The sequence below is a fragment of the Bufo bufo genome, chromosome 4 (genome assembly GCF_905171765.1).
Source record: "Bufo bufo chromosome 4, aBufBuf1.1, whole genome shotgun sequence".
Classification (NCBI taxonomy): domain Eukaryota; kingdom Metazoa; phylum Chordata; class Amphibia; order Anura; family Bufonidae; genus Bufo; species Bufo bufo.
In genome coordinates, this window is record NC_053392.1 from 552,734,167 (window position 1) to 552,759,629 (window position 25,463).

The following is a 25,463-nucleotide window of genomic DNA, read 5'->3' on the forward strand; positions in this document are numbered from 1 at the left end:
TGCAAGCAAGGAAACGTGTCTCTTTTGGGCGTAGATAGTGTCATCTGTCGTGCCAAGGTTTTGTTACTTCCAAAGTCTACTTTAATTATGGTATCCCTTATATTTTTAGATCTTTTATAACAGATCAAATTTTGAAATTCTTCTATGGTTTTTTCAGCAACGGTGCGGGACTGCGATGGGTTTGAATACCCCCCCGCCATACACAACTTGTTATATGGCGTGGGTTGAAAATGAATTCATTTATACCAACCCACTCTTCACATGTGTCTTTTCTTCTGATGTGGCAATAAACAGATAAGAATTGCATCCATCTTGCGAGTGCTAGTCTTCTCCTTGTATATGCTCTCACACAAGTCACTCTTGACTATATGCCGTAGGACTTGGTGGGGTTTTCTTGTCACTTCTTTGTAAAATAGAAGGAACCCCTCTAGGAAAGGGCAGTGAAGACTGAGAGAACTCCACTGAAAGCCTTCCTTGGGGCTGCAAGGAGGAAGGGCAGGATGAACGCTGTGACCACTGGCTCCACGGCACGGTGTCAGACTCGGAAGTCACCTACACATCATCCTGCTACGACTGAGAGGAGGAGTGAGCCATCCAATCCACAATCTCATCCTCTTTCTTCTCAACTATAATGTTGCGCCTTTCCAAAGCCAGCAGGACAACGACGGCCTACTACTACTACTACTACTTCTGACAAGAGAGTTGGTGCTGCTACTACCCACATTCTGGCTCTGGTTCATTTTGTTTGGAAACCTTTCTTTGCTGGATATTTTTGGGCCTTTCAGATACTATTGTGCACTACCCTGTGTATTGGTTGTTACATCACTAGAGTAGATAAGGACAAGGACAGTTAGGCCCTGGACTGCAACCCCCCACTGTCCCTATCTACTTGTAGTACAAGCCCTAGATGACTAGACTGCAACTGGTCGATGGTCCCTACGCTACTTAAGTGAAGAGACAAACAAACAAACACAGACAGAAAAACACAATACCAGAGTCATCAGAAATGGGTCAGAGCCAGATGTGCTATGCAGTACCAGATGCTCTATTGGGTTGAGATCTGGTGATTGTGGGGCTCATTTTAGTACAGTGAACTTATTGTCATGTTCAAGAAACCAATTTGAAATGATTCGAGCTTTGTGAGATGGTGCATTATCCTGCTGGAAGTAGCCATCAGAGGATGGATACATGTTCTCATTCTGTTTACGCCAAATTCGGACTCTACCATTTGAATGTCTCAACAGAAATCGAGACTCATCAGACAGGGCAACATTTTTCCAGTCTTCAACAGTCCAATTTTGGCGAGCTCGTGCAAATTGTAGCCTCTTTTTCCTATTTATAGTGGAGATGAGTGGTACCCGGTGGGGTCTTCTGCTGTTGTAGCCCATCCGCCTCAAGGTTGTACGTAATGTGGCTTCACAAATGCTTTGCTGCATACCTCGGTTGTAACGAGTGGTTATTTCAGTCAACTTTGCTCTTCTATCAGCTTGAATCAGTCGTCCCATTCTCCTCTGACCTCTAGCATCCACAAGGCATTTTTGCCCACAGGACTGCCGCATACTGGATGTTTTTCCCTTTTCACACCATTCTTTGTAAACCCTAGAAATGGTTGTGCGTGAAAATCCCAGTAACTGAGCAGATTGTGAAATACTCAGACCGGCCCGTCTGGCACCAAAACCATGCCACGCTCAAAATTGCTTAAATCACCTTTCTTTCCCATTCTGACATTCAGTTTGGAGTTCAGGAGATTGTCTTGACCAGGACCACCCCCCTAAATGCATTGAAGCAACTGCCATGTGATTGGTTGACTAGATAATTGCATTAATGAGAAATAGAACAGGTGTTCCTAATAATTCTTTAGGTGAGTGTATATATACTGCTAAATTGAAAATAATACACAACCCCATAAAAAAGAAATGATTGGAAACATGTTTGTGAACACAAAAATAAAGGGAAACTGATTTATGCCTAAAGTTGTTATCCCTCACAGATACTATTGTGTGCTTGCCTATATATTGGTGTTGATCACCTATATGCTGATTTAATTAAATTAAACAATTCCCCCCCAAAAAATATAATTCCAACCATTTTGAGACTGTGAAGATATGCAAATGGATGATTGAGGCCTGACGTAATATTTCTTTATGATCACCTATATGCTGGTTTATTTAAATTAAAATGGAACCCCCCCCCCCAAAAAAATCATTCCTAAAAAACAGTCACTGGGAGATTGCTGCCCTAGTCTGTATATTGCTGCAGTAATCACACATGACAACTGTGTGGAGATGGAATTCACGAAACCGATTGATTGAGGCCTGGTGCTCAATTTGTTGTTATCACTCACAGGAAAGTAGTTTGGTGTACTACTGATCACCTATAAGCTGGAGTGTGGAGAAATAACTGAACATTAACAGATGATTAAGGGCCAAGCCTACGCTCAAATTCATGTTAAAGGGGTTGTCCAGAGTTGAACCCGGACAAACCTCCATTTTCACCCAGGCAGCCCCCCTGACTTTAGCATCGGAGCAGTTCATGTTCCTATGCTCTCCTTTGCCCTACGCTTAATCACGCAGGGAAAAGGCTCTTTTGTTTACAATAACACACTTCCGAGCGGAGGCTTCCACCCAGCAGTGTGTTCGGTGACGTCACCGGCTCTGATGGGTGGGCTTTAGCGCTTCCCTAGCCGTTTTACTGGCTAGATGTAATGACCGGCATCACGCACAGGGAGGGAAAAGGGAAAGCACTGCCAAAGGGAGAGGGTAAGGTGGTGACCCCTGACTCACCTTGCAGCTGGCACCTGACTGCCCTGACGTCCCTAGACGGGTTCCTCACCCGTGCGGCGATCACGTGCCTAAACCCTGGCTTTCCCTAAAATGAGCCCTAGATAGTGAACGGGCCGGTGGGATCGCTAGTCCGCACCACTATCACTAAGAGGGAAACACCAGGGAGAGGACAGACAAAACAGACAACACATACACCCAGGTGGGCGACCACAGCAGACCACAAAGGTCCAACAGGGATCCGGAGGGTAGCGTTCTGGACCAACAACCAGAGAACGCAGCAACACAGCTCCAGAGGGTCAGAATAGATGTCCAGGCAGGAAGCTCTATATCTGGCAACCAGAGAAGTGTGAGAGGGGAATATAAGGAGGTTTGGGAGTGCTGGACAAGGAACAGCTGAGGAGAAGGAGCTACGGATCCCTGAGTGAGCCAAAAGGGTTTGCAAAGCAAACCCAGAAAGCTACCATAAGGAAACAGCCCTATCTTACATAGAGCGCGCAGCCAACCGCTGCGACTTCCTGACCCCGGGTATAACGGAGTCAGGCGTGGTTCTTGACACCCTCGTGACACTAGAGCAGCACTAAAGCCCGCCCATCAGTGGCGGTGACTTCACCAGGCTCCCTGAGCAGCCGGAAGAAGAGGCTTCAGCTCGCCTGCAAGAGACCTGGTATGTCACCAAGTATAAGAAAACAGTCACTTCCGGCTAAGAATTTCCTATATGAAAACGGGGCTTCAGAAATATGTGGCAAAGGTAGGACATGTATGTATTATGTCTGTCACTCTAGTACTATTACACCAATGTCCCCAATCCCGGACAACCCCTTTAAGACTCACAGGTAGATTGCTGTCTAAGGCTGTGTATTGCTGTAGTAATCATGTACAGTCAGGTTCATAAATATTGGGACATCGTCACAATTCTAACATTTTTGTCTCTATACACCACTACAATGGATTTGAAATGAAACAAACAAGATGCTTTAACTGCAGATTGTCAGCTTTAATTTGAGGGTATTTACATCCAAATCAGGTGAACGGTGTAGGAATTATAACAGTTTGCATATGTGCCTCCCACTTGTTAAGGGACCAAAAGTAATGGGACATAATAATAATCATAAATCAAACTTTCACTTTTTAATACTTGGTTGCAAATCCTTTGCAGTCAATTACAGCCTGAAGTCTGGAACGCATAGACATCAGCAGACGCTGGGTTTCATCCCTGGTGATGCTCTGCCAGGCCTCTACTGCAACTGTCTTCAGTTCCTGCTTGTTCTTGGGTCATTTTCCCTTCAGTTTTGTCCTCAGCAAGTGAAATGCATGTTCAATCGGATTCAGGTCAGGTGATTGACTTGGCCATTGCATAACATTCCACTTCTTTCCCTTAAAAAACTCTTTGGTTGCTTTTGCAGTGTGCTTTGGGTCATTGTCCATCTGCACTGTGAAGCGCCGTCCAATGAGTTCTGAAGCATTTGGCTGAATATGAGCAGATAATATTGCCCGAAACACTTCAGAATTCATCCTGCTGCTTTTGTCAGCAGTCACATCATCAATAAATACAAGATAACCAGTTCCATTAGCAGCCATACATGCCCATGCCATGACACTACCACCACCATTCTTCACTGATGAGGTGGTATGCTTAGGATCATGAGCAGCTCCTTTCCTTCTCCATACTCTTCTCTTCCCATCACTCTGGTACAAGTTGATCTTGGTCTCATCTGTCCATAGGATGTTGTTTCAGGACTGTGAAGGCTTTTTTAGATGTCGTTTGGCAAACTCTAATCTGGCCTTCCTGTTTTTGAGGCTCACTAATGGTTTACATCTTGAGGTGACCCCTCTGGTGAAGTCTTCTCTTAATTGTTGACTTAGACACACATACACCTACCTCCTGGAGAGTGTTCTTGATCTGGCCAACTGTTGTGAAGGGTGTTTTCTTCACCAGGGAAAGAATTCTTCGGTCATCCACTACAGTTGTCTTCCGGATCTTTTGGGGTTGCTGAGCTCACTGGTTCGTTCCTTCTTTTTAAGAATGTTCCAAACAGTTGTTTTGGCCACGCCTAATGTTTTTGCTATCTCTCTGATGTTTTTTTTTTTTTCAGCCTAATGATGGCTTGCTTCACTGATAGTGACAGCTCTTTGGATCTCATGTTGAGAGTTGACAGCAACAGATTCCAAGTGCAAATAGCACACTTGAAATGAACTCTGGACCTTTTATCTGCTAATTGTAATTGGGATAATGAGGGAATAACACACACCTGGCAATGGAACAGCTGAGAAGCCAATTGTCCCATTACTTTTGGTTCCTTAACCACCTCCGGACCGCCTAACGCAGGATCGCGTTCCGGAGGTGGCAGCCCTGCGCAGAGTCACGCATATATGCGTCATCTCGCGATGGGCGAGATTTCCTGTGAACGCGCGCACACAGGCGCGCGCGCTCACAGGAACGGAAGGTAAGAGAGTTGATCTCCAGCCTGCCAGCGGCGATCGTTCGCTGGCAGGCTGGAGATGTGTTTTTTTTAACCCCTAACAGGTATATTAGACGCTGTTTTGATAACAGCGTCTAATATACCTGCTACCTGGTCCTCTGGTGGTCCCATTTGTTTGGATCGACCACCAGAGGACACAGGTAGCTCAGTAAAGTCCCACCAAGCACCACTACACTACACTACACCCCCCCCCCGTCACTTATTAACCCCTTATTAGCCCCTGATCACCCCTGATCACCCCATATAGACTCCCTGATCACCCCCCTGTCATTGATCACCCCCCTGTCATTGATTACCCCCCTGTAAAGCTCCATTCAGATGTCCGCATGATTTTTACGGATCCACTGATAGATGGATCAGATCCGCAAAACGCATCCGGACGTCTGAATGAAGCCTTACAGGGGCGTGATCAATGACTGTGGTTATCACCCCATATAGACTCCCTGATCACCCCCCCTGTCATTGATTACACCCCTGTCATTGATCAACCCCCTGTAAAGCTCCATTCAGACGTCCGCATGATTTTTACGGATGCACTGATAGATGGATCCGATCCTCAAAACGCATCCGGACGTCTGAATGAAGCCTTACAGGGGCATGATCAATGACTGTGGTGATCACCCCATATAGACTCCCTGATCACCCCCCTGTAAAGCTCCATTCAGATGTCCTCATGATTTTTACGGATGCACTGATAGATGGATCCGATCCGCAAAACGCATCCGGACGTCTGAATGAAGCCTTACAGGGGCATGATCAATGACTGTGGTGATCACCCCATATAGACTCCCTGATCACCCCCCTGTAAAGCTCCATTCAGATGTCCGCATGATTTTTACGGATGCACTGATAGATGGATCCGATCCTCAAAACGCATCCGGACGTCTGAATGAAGCCTTACAGGGGCATGATCAATGACTGTGGTGATCACCCCATATAGACTCCCTGATCACCCCCCTGTAAAGCTCCATTCAGATGTCCGCATGATTTTTACGGATGCACTGATAGATGGATCCGATCCGCAAAACGCATCCGGACGTCTGAATGAAGCCTTACAGGGGCATGATCAATGACTGTGGTGATCACCCCATATAGACTCCCTGATCACCCCCCTGTCATTGATCACCCCCCTGTAAAGCTCCATTCAGATGTCCGCATGATTTTTACGGATGCACTGATAGATGGATCCGATCCGCAAAACGCATCCGGACGTCTGAATGAAGCCTTACAGGGGCATGATCAATGACTGTGGTGATCACCCCATATAGACTCCCTGATCACCCCCCTGTCATTGATCACCCCCCTGTAAAGCTCCATTCAGATGTCCGCATGATTTTTACGGATGCACTGATAGATGGATCCGATCCGCAAAACGCATCCGGACGTCTGAATGAAGCCTTACAGGGGCATGATCAATGACTGTGGTGATCACCCCATATAGACTCCCTGATCACCCCCCTGTCATTGATTACCCCCCTGTAAAGCTCCATTCAGATGTCCGCATGATTTTTACGGATGCACTGATAGATGGATCGGATCCGCAAAACGCATCCGGACGTCTGAATGAAGCCTTACAGGGGCGTGATCAATGACTGTGGTGATCACCCCATATAGACTCCCTGATCACCCCCCTGTCATTGATCAACCCCCCTGTCATTGATCAACCCCCCTGTCATTGATCACCCCCCCTGTCATTGATCACCCCCCTGTCATTGATCCCCCCCCCCCCCCCCCCTCTGTAAGGCTCCATTCAGATATTTTTTTGGCCCAAGTTAGCAGAATTTTTTTTTTTTTTTCTTACAAAGTCTCATATTCCACTAACTTGTGTCAAAAAATAAAATCTCACATGAACTCACCATACCCCTCACGGAATCCAAATGCGTAAAATTTTTTAGACATTTATATTCCAGACTTCTTCTCACGCTTTAGGGCCCCTAGAATGCCAGGGCAGTATAAATACCCCACATGTGACCCCATTTCGGAAAGAAGACACCCCCAGGTATTCCGTGAGGGGCATATTGAGTCCATGAAAGATTGAATTTTTTGTCCCAAGTTAGCGGAACGGGAGACTTTGTGAGAAAAAAATTAAAAATATCAATTTCCGCTAACTTGTGCCAAAAAAAAATAATTTCTATGAACTCGCCATGCCCCTCATTGAATACCTTGGGGTGTCTTCTTTCCAAAATGGGGTCACATGTGGGGTATTTATACTGCTCTGGCATTCTAGGGGCCCCAAAGCGTGAGAAGAAGTCTGGTATCCAAATGTCTAAAAATGCCCTCCTAAAAGGAATTTGGGCACCTTTGCGCATCTAGGCTGCAAAAAAGTGTCACACATCTGGTATCGCCGTACTCAGGAGAAGTTGGGGAATGTGTTTTGGGGTGTCATTTTACATATACCCATGCTGGGTGAGAGAAATATCTTGGTCAAATGCCAACTTTGTATAAAAAAATGGGAAAAGTTGTCTTTTGCCAAGATATTTCTCTCACCCAGCATGGGTATATGTAAAATGACACCCCAAAACACATTCCCCAACTTCTCCTGAATACGGCGATACCACATGTGTGACACTTTTTTGCAGCCTAGGTGGGCAAAGGGGCCCATATTCCAAAGAGCACCTTTAGGATTTCACAGGTCATTTACCTACTTACCACACATTAGGGCCCCTGGAAAATGCCAGGGCAGTATAACTACCCCACAAGTGACCCCATTTTGGAAAGAAGACACCCCAAGGTATTCCGTGAGGGGCATGGCGAGTTCCTAGAATTTTTTATTTTTTGTCACAAGTTAGTGGAAAATGCTTATTTTTTTTTTTTTTTTTTTTTTCATACAAAGTCTCATATTCCACTAACTTGTGACAAAAAATAAAAAGTTCCATGAACTCACTATGCCCATCAGCGAATACCTTGGGGTCTCTTCTTTCCAAAATGGGGTCACTTGTGGGGTAGTTATACTGCCCTGGCATTCTAGGGGCCAGAATGTGTGGTAAGGAGTTTGAAATCAAATTCTGTAAAAAATGACCTGTGAAATCCGAAAGGTGCTCTTTTGAATATGGGCCCCTTTGCCCACCTAGGCTGCAAAAAAGTGTCACACATCTGGTATCTCCGTAATCGGGAGAAGTTGGGGAATGTGTTTTGGGGTGTCATTTTACATATACCCATGCTGGGTGAGAGAAATATCTTGGCAAAAGACAACTTTTCCCATTTTTTTATACAAAGTTGGCATTTGACCAAGATATTTATCTCACCCAGCATGGGTATATGTAAAAAGACACCCCAAAACACATTCCTCAACTTCTCCTGAATACAGAGATACCAGATGTGTGACACTTTTTTGCAGCCTAGGTGGGCAAAGGGGCCCACATTCCAAAGAGCACCTTTCGGATTTCACAGGTCATTTACCTACTTACCACACATTTGGGCCCCTAGAATGCCAGGGCAGTATAACTACCCCACAAGTGACCCCATTTTGGAAAGAAGAGACCCCAAGGTATTCGCTGATGGGCATAGTGAGTTCATGGAAGTTTTTATTTTTTGTCACAAGTTTGTGGAATATGAGACTTTGTATGAAAAAAAAAATAAAAAAAAAAAATCATCATTTTCCACTAACTTGTGACAAAAAATAAAAAATTCTAGGAACTCGCCATGCCCCTCACGGAATACCTTGGGGTGTCTTCTTTCCAAAATGGGGTCACTTGTGGGGTAGTTATACTGCCCTGGTATTCTAGGGGCCCAAATGTGTGGTAAGGAGTTTGAAATCAAATTCAGGAAAAAATGAGGAGTGAAATCCGAAAGGTGCTCTTTGGAATATGGGCCCCTTTGCCCACCTAGGCTGCAAAAAAGTGTCACACATCTGGTATCCCCGTACTCAGGAGAAGTTGAGGAATGTGTTTTGGGGTGTCTTTTTACATATACCCATGCTGGGTGAGATAAATATCTTGGTCAAATGACAACTTTGTATAAAAAAATGGGAAAAGTTGTCTTTTGCCAAGATATTTCTCTCACCCAGCATGGGTATATATAAAATGACACCCCAAAACACATTCCCCACCTTCTCCTGAGTACGGAGATACCAGATGTGTGACACTTTTTTGCAGCCTAGGTGGGCAAAGGGGCCCATATTCCAAAGAGCACCTTTCGGATTTCACAGGTCATTTTTTACAGAATTTGATTTCAAACTCCTTACCACACATTTGGGCCCCTAGAATGCCAGGGCAGTATAACTACCCCACAAGTGACCCCATTTTGGAAAGAAGAGACCCCAAGGTATTCGCTGATGGGCATAGTGAGTTCATAGAACTTTTTATTTTTTGTCACAAGTTAGTGGAATATGAGACTTTGTAAGAAAAAAAAAAAAAAAAAAAAAATCATAATTTTCCGCTAACTTGTGACAAAAAATAAAAAGTTCTATGAACTCACTATGCCCATCAGCGAATACCTTAGGGTGTGTACTTTCAGAAATGGGGTCATTTGTGGGGTGTTTGTACTGTCTGGGCATTGTAGAACCTCAGGAAACATGACAGGTGCTCAGAAAGTCAGAGCTGCTTCAAAAAGCGGAAATTCACATTTTTGTACCATAGTTTGTAAACGCTATAACTTTTACCCAAACCATTTTTTTTTTACCCAAACATTTTTTTTTTATCAAAGACATGTAGAACTATAAATTTAGAGCAAAATTTCTATATGGATGTCGTTTTTTTTGCAAAATTTTACTACTGAAAGTGAAAAATGTCATTTTTTTGCAAAAAAATCGTTAAATTTCGATTAATAACAAAAAAAGTAAAAATGTCAGCAGCAATGAAATACCACCAAATGAAAGCTCTATTAGTGAGAAGAAAAGGAGGTAAAATTCATTTGGGTGGTAAGTTGCATGACCGAGCAATAAACGGTGAAAGTAGTGTAGTTCAGAAGTGTAAAAAGTGGCCTGGTCTTTCAGGGTGTTTAAGCACTGGGGGCTGAGGTGGTTAACAAGTGGGAGGCACATACAGTCCTGCTCAAAAGTTTAAGACCACTTGAAAAATGGCAAAAAATCATATTTAGCATGGCTGGATCTTAAGAAGGTTCCAAGTAGAGCTTCAACATGCAACAAGAAGAAATGGGAGTGAGACAAAACATTTTTTGAGCATTCAATTTAATGAAAACAACGAATAAACTAAAACAGGCTGTTTTTCAGCTGATCAAAAGTTTAGGATCACACCTCCAAAAAAAAAAAAATAAACCCCCCCAAAACCAAAACAGAAATCCAACTTCCAAACATGAACTCAGTAATGAGTAACTCCGCCGTTATTGTTGATCACTTCAAAAATTCATTTCGGCATGCTTGATGCAAGCGTTTTCATGAGGGAAGTGGGAACATTTCTCCAAGTGGTGAAGACAGCCGCACGAAGGCCATCTACTGTCTGGAACTGTTGTCCATTTTAGTAAACTTCCCTTGCCATCCATCCCCAAAGGTTCTCAATTGGATTTAGATCAGGGGAACACGCAGGGTGGGCCAAAAGAGTAATGTTATTCTCCTGGAAGAAGTCCCTTGTCCTGCGGGCATTGTGTACTGTAGCGTTGTCCTGTTGAAAAACCCAGTCGTTACCACACAGACGAGGGCCCTCAGTCATGAGGAATGCTCTCTGCAACATCTCGACATAGCCAGCAGCATTTTGACGCCCCTGCACTTCCTGAAGCTCCATTGTTCCACTGAAGGAAAAAGCACTCCAGACTATTATGGCGCCCCCTCCACTGTGGCGCGTAGAAAACATCTCAAGTGGGATCTGCTTGTCATGCCATTAATGTTGAAAACCAGTAGGACCATCAAGGTTAAATTTTTTCTCATCAGAGAATAAAACTTTCTTCCACCTTTGAATGTCCCATGTTTGGTGCTCTCTTTCAAAGTCCAAACGAGCAGTTCTGTGGCGTTCAAGGAGACGAGGTCTTTGAGGACGTTTTTTGTTTTTGAAGCCCTTCAGTCTCAGATGCCGTCTGATGGTTATGGGGCTGCAGTCAGCACCAGTAAGGGCCTTAATTTGGGTCGAGGATCGTCCAGTGTCTTGACGGACAGCCAATTGGATCCTCCGGCTCAGTGCTGATGAAATTTTCTGGGGGTCTTCCACTTGACTTTTTTGTTCCATAACCCTCAGAATCATTTGAGAAATTCCAAATGACTGTCTTACTGCGTCCCACCTCAGCAGCGATGGCGCGTTGTGAGAGACCCTGCTTATGCAGTTCAACAACCCGGCCACGTTCAAGAAGGGAGAGTTTTTTTGCCTTTGCCATCACGTGTGGCTACCTGACAGAAAATGACAATGAATCCACATCTTTGCACAGATTTGGCCTTTTAAAGGCATGTGGTCCTAAACTTTTGATCAGCTGAAAAACAGCCTGTTTCAGTTTATTCGTTGTTTTCATTAAACTGAATGCTCAAATTTTTTTTTGTCTCACTCTCATTTCTTCTTGTTGCATGTTGAAGCTCTACTTGGAACCTTGTTAAGATCCAACAATGTAAAATATGATTTTTTTGCCATTTTTCAAGTGGTCTTAACCTTTTGATCAGGACTGTATGTAAACTGTTGTAATTCCTACACCGTTCACCTGATTTGGATGTAAATACCCTCAAATTAAAGCTGACAGTCTGCAGTTAAAGCACATCTTGTTCGTTTCATTTCAAATCCATTGTCGTGGTGTATAGAGCTAAAAATGTTAGAATTGTGTCGATGTCCCAATATTTATGGACCTGACTGTCTATATCCTGTTTTCATTAAATTGAACGAGTCCAAAAAAAACTTAAAACATATCATTTTGACAGTGTGGAAACTGAATATACGGAAATGGACGGTTGAGGCTTAAACCTTAATATCGGGTTAACACTCACAGGTAAATTGTTACCCTAGTGTGTATTGATCACTTATATATGGGTTTCGTTAAATTCAGTAACTCCCCCCCCTTCAAAAAAAAACACGTGTGTGTGTGTGTAGATAATAAATGGATTTAGCTCTAATATTTCATTCTCACTCACTGATATATAGGGTTTTCAAACTAAAACAAAAAATATATAAATGAAATTAAATATGTGAGATGATCTGACACAAAGTTCTCACTAGTATACTATATGCGATTCTAGATTAATAGTAGAACATGACTTTTAGCTTATTCTAACAAGGATCCCCCAGTGGCGTGCCTAGGGTGTTTAGCATTCGGGGCAGGTCTTTTCTCTGGCACCGAGGGAAAAGGCTTCACCATTCTGTGCACCGTGGGCCTGAAGGAGGGGAGGAGCGCTGGGAGCTGAGCGGTGAGGGACAGGACCGCAGCTCCCAGTGCTCCAGCAATGAGCGCTTCCATCTGTATTGATGAAAGCGCTCATTGCTAATGGCACCCGGGCGGACTGCCCCTACCCCCCCAAAAAAGAAAATTTTTCTTGCAGGTAGCTGCTTTTGAGGATTGCAGTAGCTGCAGTTTTGCTAGGAGGCACAATGGCCACAGCTCCTCACTCCTTCCTCCCTGGCTGTCAGCTTCCCTGCTTGTACCTATTCTTTACACACAATTCTTCTTCTTTGTAATCCTAGACTTTCCCTTCATTCTCCCTGGCAGTAGAATACAAGCTTGATTTCTGACTGTCCCTGATTGTGTTTTTCACTCTCCCCAATGGTACTTTCACACTAGTGGCAAGGAACTCTGGCAGGCTATTCCGGCAGGTGAACAGCCTGTCGGATCCGTGCTGCCGCTAGTGCATGAGTGCCCCCGGACTTCTGCTCCGGCCCCATTGGCTATAATGGGGACGGGCCGGAGTTCTGCCGGCAGCACGGCAAACATGCCGAGAGGCGGCCGGAATAAAAGTACGACATGTGTCATACTTTTATTCCAGCCACCTCTCAGCATGTTTGCAGTGCTGCTGCCGGAACTCCGTCCCGCCCTCCATTATAGTCAATGGGGCCGGAGCGGTAGTCCAGGGGCACGCGTGCACTAGCAGCAGCACGGATCTGACAGGCTGCTCACCCGCCGGAATAGCCTGCCGGAGTTCCTTGCCGCTAGTGTGAAACTAGCCTAAGATTGTTTTTCTGGCAGACACTGTAACACCCAACCACCCTCATTCATAGCCCAGCACAGAATGGCGTTCTCCTCGCTCTGCTAGGGCACCTCCCTGTCTGCTGCAGCATTTATTGTATCATCCAGGCTGTCTGAAAATCTATAAAGAGCCTACAGGCAGGTAAAAGGGAACAACAGACTAGTGATGGTGAGGAAGCTGACACTTTCCCGACATAAGGTTTCTTACAAAGTTTCTTTATTTCTCCCAATACCTGGTTATTGCAAAAAAAATAAAAATAAATTGCTTGTGTATTTGAGTCATATTGATGATCTATCCACAGGATTGGTCATCAATATCAGATTGGCAGGGGTCCATCTCCTGGCCACCCCCCCCCCCCCCCCCCTCTATAAATATAGACCATCCTAAATAATAAAACATTGTCTACCTGGGACCACCACTAGAGGGAGCTTAGGGACTCACTGTATATACTGTGCGTAGATTACAGACAAATATACAAATAGGGAAAGTTTTGTCAATCAAGATGAGCACTTTCCCTGTTTCTGACTCATTTTTAAACCATGTTTTCTCTGAAACAACACAACATTCCAGTGTAAAACTTTGGAGTTTGTAATGAGAAAGCCTGCTGATATTACATGTGCTCCATTTAATAATAAAACAATATGCTGTAAGCTCTTCAGCTCCCTCTAGTGGCTGCATGTGGCTAGAATTAACTTTATGCATGAGATTTGGAGCTCTGTATCAGAAACACAGAGCTCTTACTACTGTAAAGATATATTATACCAGAATTATCAACTGCAACTTTAAGTCTAGAAAAAAAATCATTTTACTCCAATAGAGGGTGAAAAAAAACTGGAGTAACATCTCTAGACAAAAGTGTTATGTTTAAAGATACACCAAATTCAACTTGCGACATTTGATAAGTTTGTTGCACATATTCACAATGCGGACTCAAGAAAAACTGATCTCAAAAATTCTCTTCATGATAAATTCCCACCAAGGTGCATGAGAGGTGCAAGAGATCATGCAATGTTCTGGATTCCCTTTTGTGAATGTTTTCTTAGCACACACTCGTCAATGCCAATACATATAAAATCGCTGCCCAGGGCATTGTCGGAGGGTTCGTTGTCAATAACTGTCTGCTTGCCACATGCTATATCATCATCTATCTGAGAACATTAACTTCAATTAACCATAAATGGAAACACCAAGACAACCTTAGGGGATTAGTGGACAACTGTATGCAATGCATTGCATTGTATATTCTGCTTCATTGTCTACTATGTTTATCATATGACTTTTTCACAATGTTAATTTTTTTATACTAATTAAATGTTGTAGAGTTGTACTTTTGGTCCTCTCTGTAGGGTTTGACCTCAATGCAATCACTGTCCAGAGGGGATGAAGCCCTGATGAAAAATCTTAAACATGGTACCCAAACTATCACTGGTCATTTATATCACTGGTGTCCTCAATATGGGGGAAGTGGGATCTTTTGTGACACCCCACACTCCAATGCCCTGGTGCAACTGCAACTGACAGATCCTGTCACAGAACGTGCGGCGGTATGAATACTTCTGATTATCAGCTGCTGTGCACATTTTCTGTTAGGACACAGAATTGTGAAACCTCTGCTATCTCAATCTAGTTAAATAATATATTATGTCCACCTGCACTGCAGGTATATTTTTCTCATCCAAGTCCTCAAATGCCCCTACAAATGACTCTAAGGCGTCATGCACACGGCCGTTGTTTTGGTCCGCATCCGAGCCGCAGTTTTTGCGGCTTGGATGCGGGCCCATTCACTTCAATGGGGCCGCAAAAGATGCGGACATCACTCCGTGTGCTGTCCGCATCCGTTGCTCCGTTCCGTGGTCCGCAAAAAAAATATAACCTGTCCTATTCTTGTCCGTGCTTTGCGGACAAGAATAGGCAGTTATATTAATGGCTGTCCGTGCAGTTCCGCAAATTGCGGAACGCACATGGACGCCATCCGTGTTTGCGGACCGCAAAACACACAACGTTCATGTGCATGTAGCCTAAGGATCTGACAGTCCATGGGAAATAGGAAATGCAGGACGCACAAGTGTTTATTTTTTGCCATGGGTTTAAGTTAATTAGATGCTTGTTTGGGTCTCTAGATTTTTTTGAAAAATGCAGCATGCTGAAACTTTTTTTTTTTTTTCTGGTGACATCTCCTGCTCCATAGGGAAAATGGCAGAAAAATAAAAAAATTTGTGTGGGGGTCCTTATACAGCAATTCTCCAATGTAATGTTATATGAAACTTACTAATGAATGGTAGGCACATTATAAAAACTTATACCAGATCTGCAGTCTGGTTTAAAGGGGTTTTCCAATTTGCATCCACATCCTTTAAAATAATCATTTATAAAGGGGTCCAACTTCCGGCACCACCGCCTATCAGCTGTTTGAGGAAGTCACGGCACTCAATTGTGCTCTGGTGAGCGCTGCGGTTTCCTCAAACAGCTAATTGGCGGGGATGCTGGGAGTTGGACCCCTGCCGATCGGCCATCAATATGAAAATCCTAGGAAACCCCTTTAAATATTGCAACATACAGTATGTGTGATTCTTCGGGTTTTAGCGAGAATGCTTTAAAGGGGTTGTCCAAGTTATATTTATTGATGACCTATTCTCAGGATAGAAAAAAGGGGGTCAGTCAGCACATCCCAAAGCGCAGGGGCACGTTGCTATGGCTGAGAACAAGACTGTTAAACAAAACAAGCAATGCAACAGCTCACTGCAAACCAAATAAGGTACAAAATTGCATCATAATAGCAAATGCTATACTAATAAGTTAGAGATACTTGGCAAATGGTTTTGTACAAAATTATTTGAGCCCGTCTGCCGAACGTCAAGGCAATCTCTAGTTAGACGGGTTCCTAACACTAAATATACCTATGTGCCATAGCGGCTATCATAAAATTCAGAAAGTGTAGGTTCCACTTACATGCTGGATCCGCCTGAATTTCCGTCATTTTCGGTGCCAAAATGGCCTCCATTATATCCAGGGAAAGCAGTTACCAGCATGCACGCCGGGCCCACTCCACACCACCCCTGGCGCCACATGGTCACCAAGGACTGCAATGAGAGTCCACACACTATCTCTCTCCTGGTGCCAGATGGCTTCAATGAGTGAGGGGAGCAGGCCAAGCTAAATACTAGTCACAGGGTGTCATATATAGTAGTGGCAAGCTATCATCAAATAATATCACAGAAGGTTATAGCTACCAATTTAAAATTTAACTTTTACTAGATTATATTAAAAGAAGCATCATTCCAAATATTCCATGATAGTATATTTTTGTATGCCAGAAAAAAGAAGCTAAGCCCACCTCTGGGGTTAGGGTAGTGGGAGAATAATTTATAGATAATAGGTAAGACGGATATTGCACTTACGGTTAGACGATATCTTTAAGATATAGATGTGTTATAGGTGCGGGCTGCTGGTCGGATATCCTTGTAGATACCTAGTGACTAGGCCCTTTACTTACCCCTACATGACCCTAAGGTGCTAGCTCACAGTGGGCTGCTTGTTCTAAAGGACAGGATGAATCGTCCTAGAAGATGACGGTGGTGAAATGTCCCGACGCGTTTCCCCAAGTAAAAGAACTTGGTTCGTCAGGGGACTTTATATTCCAATAGCCGAAGGATGGTGGCTAAAAATTCTGGCGGTGACAGAGGCTGATGATATGCCAAAAAAAAAAAAATATACTATCATGGAATATTTGGAATGATGCTTCTTTTAATATAATCTAGTAAAAGTTAAATTTTAAATTGGTAGCTATAACCTTCTGTGATATCAAGCTAAATACTAACACTAATTAAAATCAACCTGTGGGACAGACGAGCTGGAAGGAGTGCACGACTTGGGAGGCCGCCACACCTCCAGTACAAACTGCAAAGAAAAAGGGGGTCAGTCAGCACATCCCAAAGCGCAGGGGCACGTTGCTACGGCTGAGAACAAGACTGTTAAACAAAACAAGCAATGCAACAGCTCACTGCAAATCAAATAAGGTACAAAATTGCATCATAATAGCAAATGCTGAACTAATAAGTTAGAGATACTTGGCAAATCGTTTTGTACAAAATTATTTGAGCCCGTCATCAATATCAGATCGGCGGGGGTCCGACACACGGCAGCCCCGCTGCCTCCTCTTCACTGTTTACCTTCTAGCCGTTGCATCTGCAGTGGTGAGCAGGTGTAATTACACCCAAGCTGTACCATTGAAATGAATGGGATGGCTCATCACTGCAGATGCAACAGCGAGTAGGTAAACAGTGAAGAGAAGGCAGCGCTGGAACGGCGCGTGACTCCCCTTCAAACAGCTGATCGGTGGGGGTGTCGGACCCAAGCCGATCTGATATTGATGACCTATACTGAGGATAGGTCATCAATAAATATAATTTGGACAACCCCTTTAACATACTGTACAGTCGTGGCCAAAAGTTTTGAGAATTACATAAATATTGGAAATTGGAAAAGTTGCTGCTTAAGTTTTTATAATAGCAATTTGCATATACTCCAGAATGTTATGAAGAGTGATCAGATGAATTGCATAGTCCTTCTTTGCCATGAAAATTAACTTAATCCCAAAAAAAACTTTCCACTGCATTTCATTGCTGTCATTAAAGGACCTGCTGAGATCATTTCAGTAATCGTCTTGTTAACTCAGGTGAGAATGTTGACGAGACCAAGGCTGGAGATCATTATGTCAGGCTGATTGGGTTAAAATGGCAGATTTGACATGTTAAAAGGAGGGTGATGCTTGAAATCATTGTTCTTCCATTGTTAACCATGGTGACCTGCAAAAAAACGCGTGCAGCCATCATTGCGTTGCATAAAAATGGCTTCACAGGCAAGGATATTGTGGCTACTAAGATTGCACCTGAATCAACAATTTATAGGATCATCAAGAACTTCAAGGAAAGAGGTTAAATTCTTGTTAAGAAGGCTTCAGGGCGTTCAAGAAAGTCCAGCAAGCGCCAAGATCGTCTCCTAAAGAGGATTCAGCTGCGGGATCGGAGTGCCACCAGTGCAGAGCTTGCTCAGGAATGGCAGCAGGCAGGTGTGAGCGCATCTGCACGTACAGTGAGGTGAAGACTTTTGGAAGATGGCCTGGTGTCAAGAAGGGCAGCAAAGAAGCCACTTCTCTCCAAAAAAAACCCATCAGGGACAGATTGGTCTTCTGCAGAAAGTATGGTGAATGGACTGCTGAGGACTGGGGCAAAGTCATATTCTCCGATGAAGCCTCTTTCCGATTGTTTGGGGCATCTGGAAAAAGGCTTGTCCGGAGAAGAAAAGGTGAGCGCTACCATCAGTCCTGTGTCATGCCAACAGTAAAGCATCCTGAAACCATTCATGTGTGGGGTTGCTTCTCATCCAAGGGAGTGGGCTCACTCACAATTTTGCCCAAAAACACAGCCATGAATAAAGAATGGTACCAAAACACCCTCCAACAGCAACTTCTTCCAACAATCCAACAACAGTTTGGTGAAGAACAATGCATTTTCCAGCACGATGGAGCACCGTGCCATAAGGCAAAAGTGATAACTAAGTGGCTCGGGGACCAAAACGTTGACATTTTGGGTCCATGGCTTGGAAACTCCCCAGATCTTAATCCCATTGAGAACTTGTGGTCAATCCTCAAGAGGCGGGTGGACAAACAAAAACCCACTAATTCTGACAAACTCCAAGAAGTGATTATGAAAGAATGGGTTGCTATCAGTCAGGAATTGGCCCAGAAGTTGATTGAGAGCATGCCCAGTCGAATTGCAGAGGTCCTGAAAAAGAAGGGCCAACACTGCAAATACTGACTCTTTGCATAAATGGCATGTAATTGTCGATAAAAGCCTTTGAAACATATGAAGTGCGTGTAATTATATTTCACTACATCACAGAAACAACTGAAACAAAGATCTAAAAGCAGTTTAGCAGCAAACTTTGTGAAAACTAATATTTGTGTCATTCTCAAAACTTTTGGCCACGACTGTACATATAGAAGCTAATTCTTATACATCCAAAATGGCACTTTTTAAAAAAAATAAATGTGCACTTTTGTCTTTCCTTTCTCAAGATCTTCACTTACTGCCAGTAAATGGAGGAGGCTGAAAATCCTCTTGACCTAGTTCTGCTTCCAAAGTTGATGGACTTATAAGAGACTTGGAAATGCCATTGTCCCTCTTACAATTAAAATTGTATCCTTTTTAACATTCTGTTGCTATTGGTGACCATTGATACTGTTACAGTGACATTACCATCCATGTGTGCCATGTATCCCATGTATCCATCACCATTTATGATACTTTTTATAGTAAAATATGGCAAAATACGAGAGATTGAACGCTATTCGTCAAGACACTTACGAGGCCTTTGAGAAATTGTGGGGACCCTGGATATCCTCCTCGTATTCTACGGCTACGCAGCATAGCTTGACTCATTACTGAGCACATTCCCTAGAACACATGTCAGGATATCTTTTACATTATAGGGGAGATGTGGGTATCTAAATATTTCATAACATTGTGTAGGTCTAGATTGGCTCTCCGATGTGATCTCCATTTGTTGATTTATTTTATGTTATTTTATTTGGGTTTTATTTTTTGTATTATTTTTATTATTTTCACTATATATTTCTCATCATATTCCATTTGGATGTAATGACACCTGCTCTACATATAAGCCATGCTTATTATGGCGCATCATATTCATGTACCATTGTATGTATTTTATGTGATGTGCACAATTGCATTCATTTTGAATAAAATACTTTGAAACTAAAATATGGCAAGAAGACGTAGCTACAGTGGGGCAAAAAAGAGGCCTGTAATTTCCACTATAGGTACACCTTAAGGCCTCATGCACACGACTGTTGTTGTGTTCCGTGTCCGTTGTTCAGTTTTCCGTGATTTTCTGCGGACCCATTGACTTTCAATGGGTCCGTTGAAAACTCGGAAATGAACCGTTTGTCATCCACGTCCGTGATCCGTGTTTCCAGTCCGTCCAAAAAATATGACCTGTCCTATTTTTTTCACGGACAAAAGCTCGCGGACCCATTCAAGTCAATGGGTCCGTGAAAAAACACAGAGGCACACAAGATTGTCATCCGCGTCCGCGCGTCTGCGTCCGTTTTTTCCTATCATTTGCAAGGCAAACTTGACTTAGATTTTTTTTCACTTTCCTTCATGTCTGGAGATCCTCCAAAAATCAAGGAAGACACACGGAAACAAAAACGGAAACGGATCACGGAACCCCGTTGTCGTGTGCATGAGGCCTAACTGTGAGAGACATAATAAGAAAAAAAATCCAGAAGATCACATTGTCTGATTTTTAAAGAATTTATTTGCAAATTATGGTGGAAAATAACTATTTGGTCAATGACAAAAGTTCATGTCAATACTTTGTTATATACCCTTTGTTGGCAATGACAGAGGTCAAGCGTTTTCTGTAAGCCTTCACAAGGTTTTCATACACTGTTGCTGGTATTTTGGCCCATTCCTCCATGCAGATCTCCTCTAGAGCAGTGATGTTTTGGGGCTGTCGCTGGGCAACACAGACTTTTAACTCCCTCCAAAGGTTTTCTATGGGGTTGAGGTCTAGAGACTGGCTAGGCCACTCCAGGACCTTGAAATGCTTCTTACAAAGCCGCTCCTTCGTTGCCCGGGCGGTGTGTTTGGGATCATTGTCATGCTGAAAGACCCAGCCACGTTTTATCTTCAATGCCCTTGCTGATGGAAGGAGGTTTTCACTCAAAATCTCACGATACATGGCCCCATTCATTCTTTCCTTTACACGGATCAGTCGTCCTGGTCCCTTTGCAGAAATACAGCCCCAAAGCATGATGTTTCCACCCCATGCTTCACAGTAGGTATGGTGTTCTTTGGATGCAACTCAGCATTCTTTCTCCTCCAAACACGACGAGTTGAGTTTTTACCAAAAAGTTCTACTTTGGTTTCATCTGACCATATGACATTCTCCCAATCCTCTTCTGGATCATCCAAATGCTCTCTAGCAAACTTCAGACGGGCCCGGACATGTACTGGCTTAAGCAGGGGACACGTCTGGCACTGCAGGATTTGAGTCCCTGGCGGCGTAGGGTGTTACTGATGGTAGCCTTTGTTACCATCATTCACTAGGTCCCCCTGTGTGGTTCTGGGATTTTTGCTCACCGTTCTTGTGATCATTTTGACCCCACGGGGTGAGATCTTGTGTGGAGCCCCAGATCGAGGGAGATTATCAGTGGTCTTGTATGTCTTCCATTTTCTAATAATTGCTCCCACCGTTGATTTCTTCACACCAAGCTGCTTGCCTATTGCAGATTCAGTCTTCCCAGCCTGGTGCAGGTCTACAATTTTGTTTCTGGTGTCCTTCGACAGCTCTTTGGTCTTGGCCATAGTGGAGTTTGGAGTGTGACTGTTTGAGGTTGTGGACAGGTGTCTTTTATACTCATAACAAGTTCAAACAGACGCCATTAATACAGGTAACGAGTGGAGGACAGAGGAGCCTCTTAAAGAAGAAGTTACAGGTCTGTGAGAGCCAGAAATCTTGCTTGTTTGCAGGTGACCAAATACTTATTTTACCGAGGAATTTACCAATTAATTCATTAGAAATCCTACAATGTGATTTCCTGTATTCTTTCCCCCCATTCTGTCTCTCATAGTTGAGGTATACCTAGGATGAAAATTACAGGCCTCTCTCATCTTTTTAAGTCGGAGAACTTGCACAATTGGTGGCTGACTAAATACTTTTTTGCCCCACTGTACCTGACTACAGTTATTGCAGTTTCCTATCCCCATTTTTCCTCTAATGCTACTTTCACACTTGCGTTGTTAATTCTGTTATTGAGATCCTGCAGAGGACCTTAATACCGGAATTAAACGGATCCATTTTGATTTTGCACATCAGGATGCATCTGTTCCGTTAGGATGCGGTTGTGTGAAATCAAAATGGAAAAAAAACGGATCCGTCACTAAATACATTGAAAGTCAATGGATGACAGATCTGTTTTTTTAAGCTCTTAAAAAAAACAGATCCGTCACCACTGACTTACAATGTTTTCAGTGCCGGATCCATTTTTTTCTGTTTTTATGACCAAACACAGAACCGCAGCTTGCAGCCGTTTTGTGTCCGGTCAGAACAGAAGACATCCTGATGCATCCTGAACGGATCTCTTTCCATTCAGAATGCATGAGGACTAAACTGCCAGATCTCAATACCGGAAAAATAACAACGCAAAGTAGCCTAAGAACAGCCCTGAAACACACGCTGGAAGGGAAAGTAGTCCTAAGTTCCATGTATTCTTTTATTATTTAGGTGAAGATGCACTTTACAAATTGAATGTAACATGCAGAAATATGAATGACTTCTCTGAGGGGTGAGAATCAAGGATCAGGAATAGCAGTAGACACCTTTACAGATGCTTTATGTTTGCTACTTTGTTACCATATCATCGTCTGTACTTTGTTTCTTTAATTATAAGCCTTACACAAAGCAAATACATTTTCCCAAGCTTTCTGCTAGACTGGAATTTTGCTGATGTCGTGCAATTCAAAGCGAGGGGGTTTATGCTGGCAGGAAAATATTATTGCAGCGGAATGAGAAATCCCATGTCTTATTATAGTAAATATTCAGCAGCTCAGATACCTATTTTGTTGGACAAAGAAATCTAACAAGTATTAATACTGGAAGACAATCAAGCCTCTATATTGAAAAACTTTTTATTTTTTATTTTTTATTACTGGGGAATGGAAAAGTAAACGTTTTATGGGTTTTGTTTTCACAGCACACACCATGCGGTCTAAATGATATGTTAACGTTATTCTACTTGCCATTACAATTATAGTGATACCAAATTTATATAGTATTTTATGTATTACTATTTTTCCACAATAAAAACTTTTTAGAAAGTTCTTAGTTTTTGTGTTGCCACATGCTTAGAACCACAACCTTATTACACCTATTAGGGTGGGTTCACACTAGCGTTAGGGATTCCGTTATGGCTTTCCGTTATAACATGGTTATAACGGAAAATAACGGAATCCATAAGACGGAAGGACGGATCCGTTCTTCTGCCTTTAGACTTGTATTATGACGGAATGCAAAACGGACGCCTTTAAAAGGCATTCCGTTTGCTCTCCGTCCTAATAAAAGTCTATGGGAATCAAAACGGATCCGTCTGGGTCCCGTTATGCAAGACTGAAAACAAAGTCCTGGTTAGGACTTTGTTTTCCGTCTTGCATAACGGGAACCAGACGGATCCGTTATGCTTTCCCATAGACTTCTATTAGGACAGAAAGCAAACGGAATGCCTTTTAAAGGCTTACGTTTTGCATTCTGTCTGGGCATTCCGTTATTTGGCGTTGCAGTGCGGCACCATTGACTGTCAGTATAAAAAATGTTGCGCAACATTTTTTGCAACAAGACGTCACGCAACACCTGTAACCCTAGCCTTTAGCCTGGGCTAAACTGCGACTTTTTGTAGCGCTACTGATTGATTTTAAATATTGAGTGATACTTCCAGTCCACAAGATTGCATTTACGTTCCGTTTTTTGCATTCCGTATACGGTCCGTATACGGAACCATTCATTTCAATGGATCCGCAAAAAAAACGGAAGGTATTCCATATGCCTTCCATTTCCGTATTTCTGTTTTTCCGTTACGTTCAAAGATAGAACATGTCCTATTATTGTCTGCATAACGGACAAGGATAGTAGTGTTCTATCAGGGGCTTCAAAAAAACGGAATGCACACGGACCTCATCCGTATTTTTTGCGGATCTGTTTTTTTGTGTACCGCAAAATACTGAAAAAGCTATACGCTCGTGTGCATGAGGCCTTAATGAAATTAATTCATTTACACTGCAACTTTAGTTAGTTAAAATCAATCAGTAGCGCTACAAAAGCCGCAGTGTAGCCCTAGCCTTTAGGCTGAGTTCAGACCTGAGCGTTTTACATCGCGTTCCTAAGCGCTGTAAAACGCTCAACAAGCAAGAACCAATGCTTCCCTATGGGCATGGTTCTCACCTGAGCGTTTTACAGCGCGTACGATCGCGCTGTAAAACGCCCGACACCCCAAGAAGTACAGGAGCTTCTTTGGGGCGTCTTGTCGCGCGTTCCCGTACATAGACTTCAGCGGGAACGCGCGTTCGCTTGTTCCAGAGCCGCGTCTGTAAACGCGCATACAATCGCGCATACAGAGCGCTCCGTACGCTCAGGTCTGAACGCAGCCTAAAACTGATCTGTATGCAAGATAATTAACAAACGTGGATGTTTCAGGCTCTGTTCACATCTGTGGTGGAGGCTCCAGACACCATGCTGGAATGCAGCAGACCCCATTATAAGTCAATAATTGCTGCAAGTAGCAGCACACTCCACAAATAATGAAATCCCATGAGAATAACATGTCTTTATGATGCATTTATGTAATGTATACAGTGTGCTCATGTGTAACCCTATGTGATGGGTGCTGGAAGCCTGTCCTATATAGTTACATAACTTTTCATAAGACCTGCAAATACTTTTCACATTAGTAGCTATGCTATGGTGACACCTAGTGACAATTATATGAAATACAGTTCAGAATTGATTTAGGAAATTCTAAATGCTTGATAGTGAATGTTGCAAGAAAATGTAGACAAGCACATCTAAAGTCACAGGTAGGGTTGTTGCGATACCAAAATTTTGATTCGATACCATAATAAAGTATTGCGATACTCGATACCATTTGATACCACGCTAAAAAAAACTAAATACCAAAAAAAGCCGCATGCATTCCGCATTTTATGGAATGTCCGGCCCATAATCGAACAGTCCTATCCTATTTTTTGGGGGGACAAAGTGACTAAAAAAAATGGGGAATCAAGCAGTTTTTGTTTATTTTTTTTCTGTTACGGCGTTCACCGCATAGGAGATTTTTTTATACTTTAATAGTTTGGACTTTTCGGACGTGGCAATACAGTTGCAAGAAAAAGTATGTGAACCCTTTGGAATTATATGGATTTCTGCACAAATTGGTCATAAAATGTGATCTGATCTTCATCTAAGTCACAACAATAGACAATCACAGTCTGCTTAAACTAATAACACACAAAGAATTAAATGTTACCATGTTTTTATTGAGCACACCATGTAAACATTCACAGTGCAGGTGAAAAA

At 43.1% G+C, this 25,463-nt stretch overlaps 1 long non-coding RNA gene across 1 annotated transcript; it reads right to left on the reverse strand.

Annotated features, from left to right (window-relative positions):
* Nucleotides 1-3,464: 3,464 nt before the first annotated feature.
* LOC120999242 lies at nucleotides 3,465-24,837 on the reverse strand. The gene is made up of 4 exons (XR_005778512.1): nucleotides 24,827-24,837; nucleotides 20,934-20,942; nucleotides 20,782-20,788; nucleotides 3,465-3,609 (listed from the first exon to the last, which is right to left on the reverse strand). It is a non-coding gene; the product is annotated as an uncharacterized LOC120999242 (long non-coding RNA).
* Between the last annotated feature and the right edge of the window lie 626 nt (nucleotides 24,838-25,463).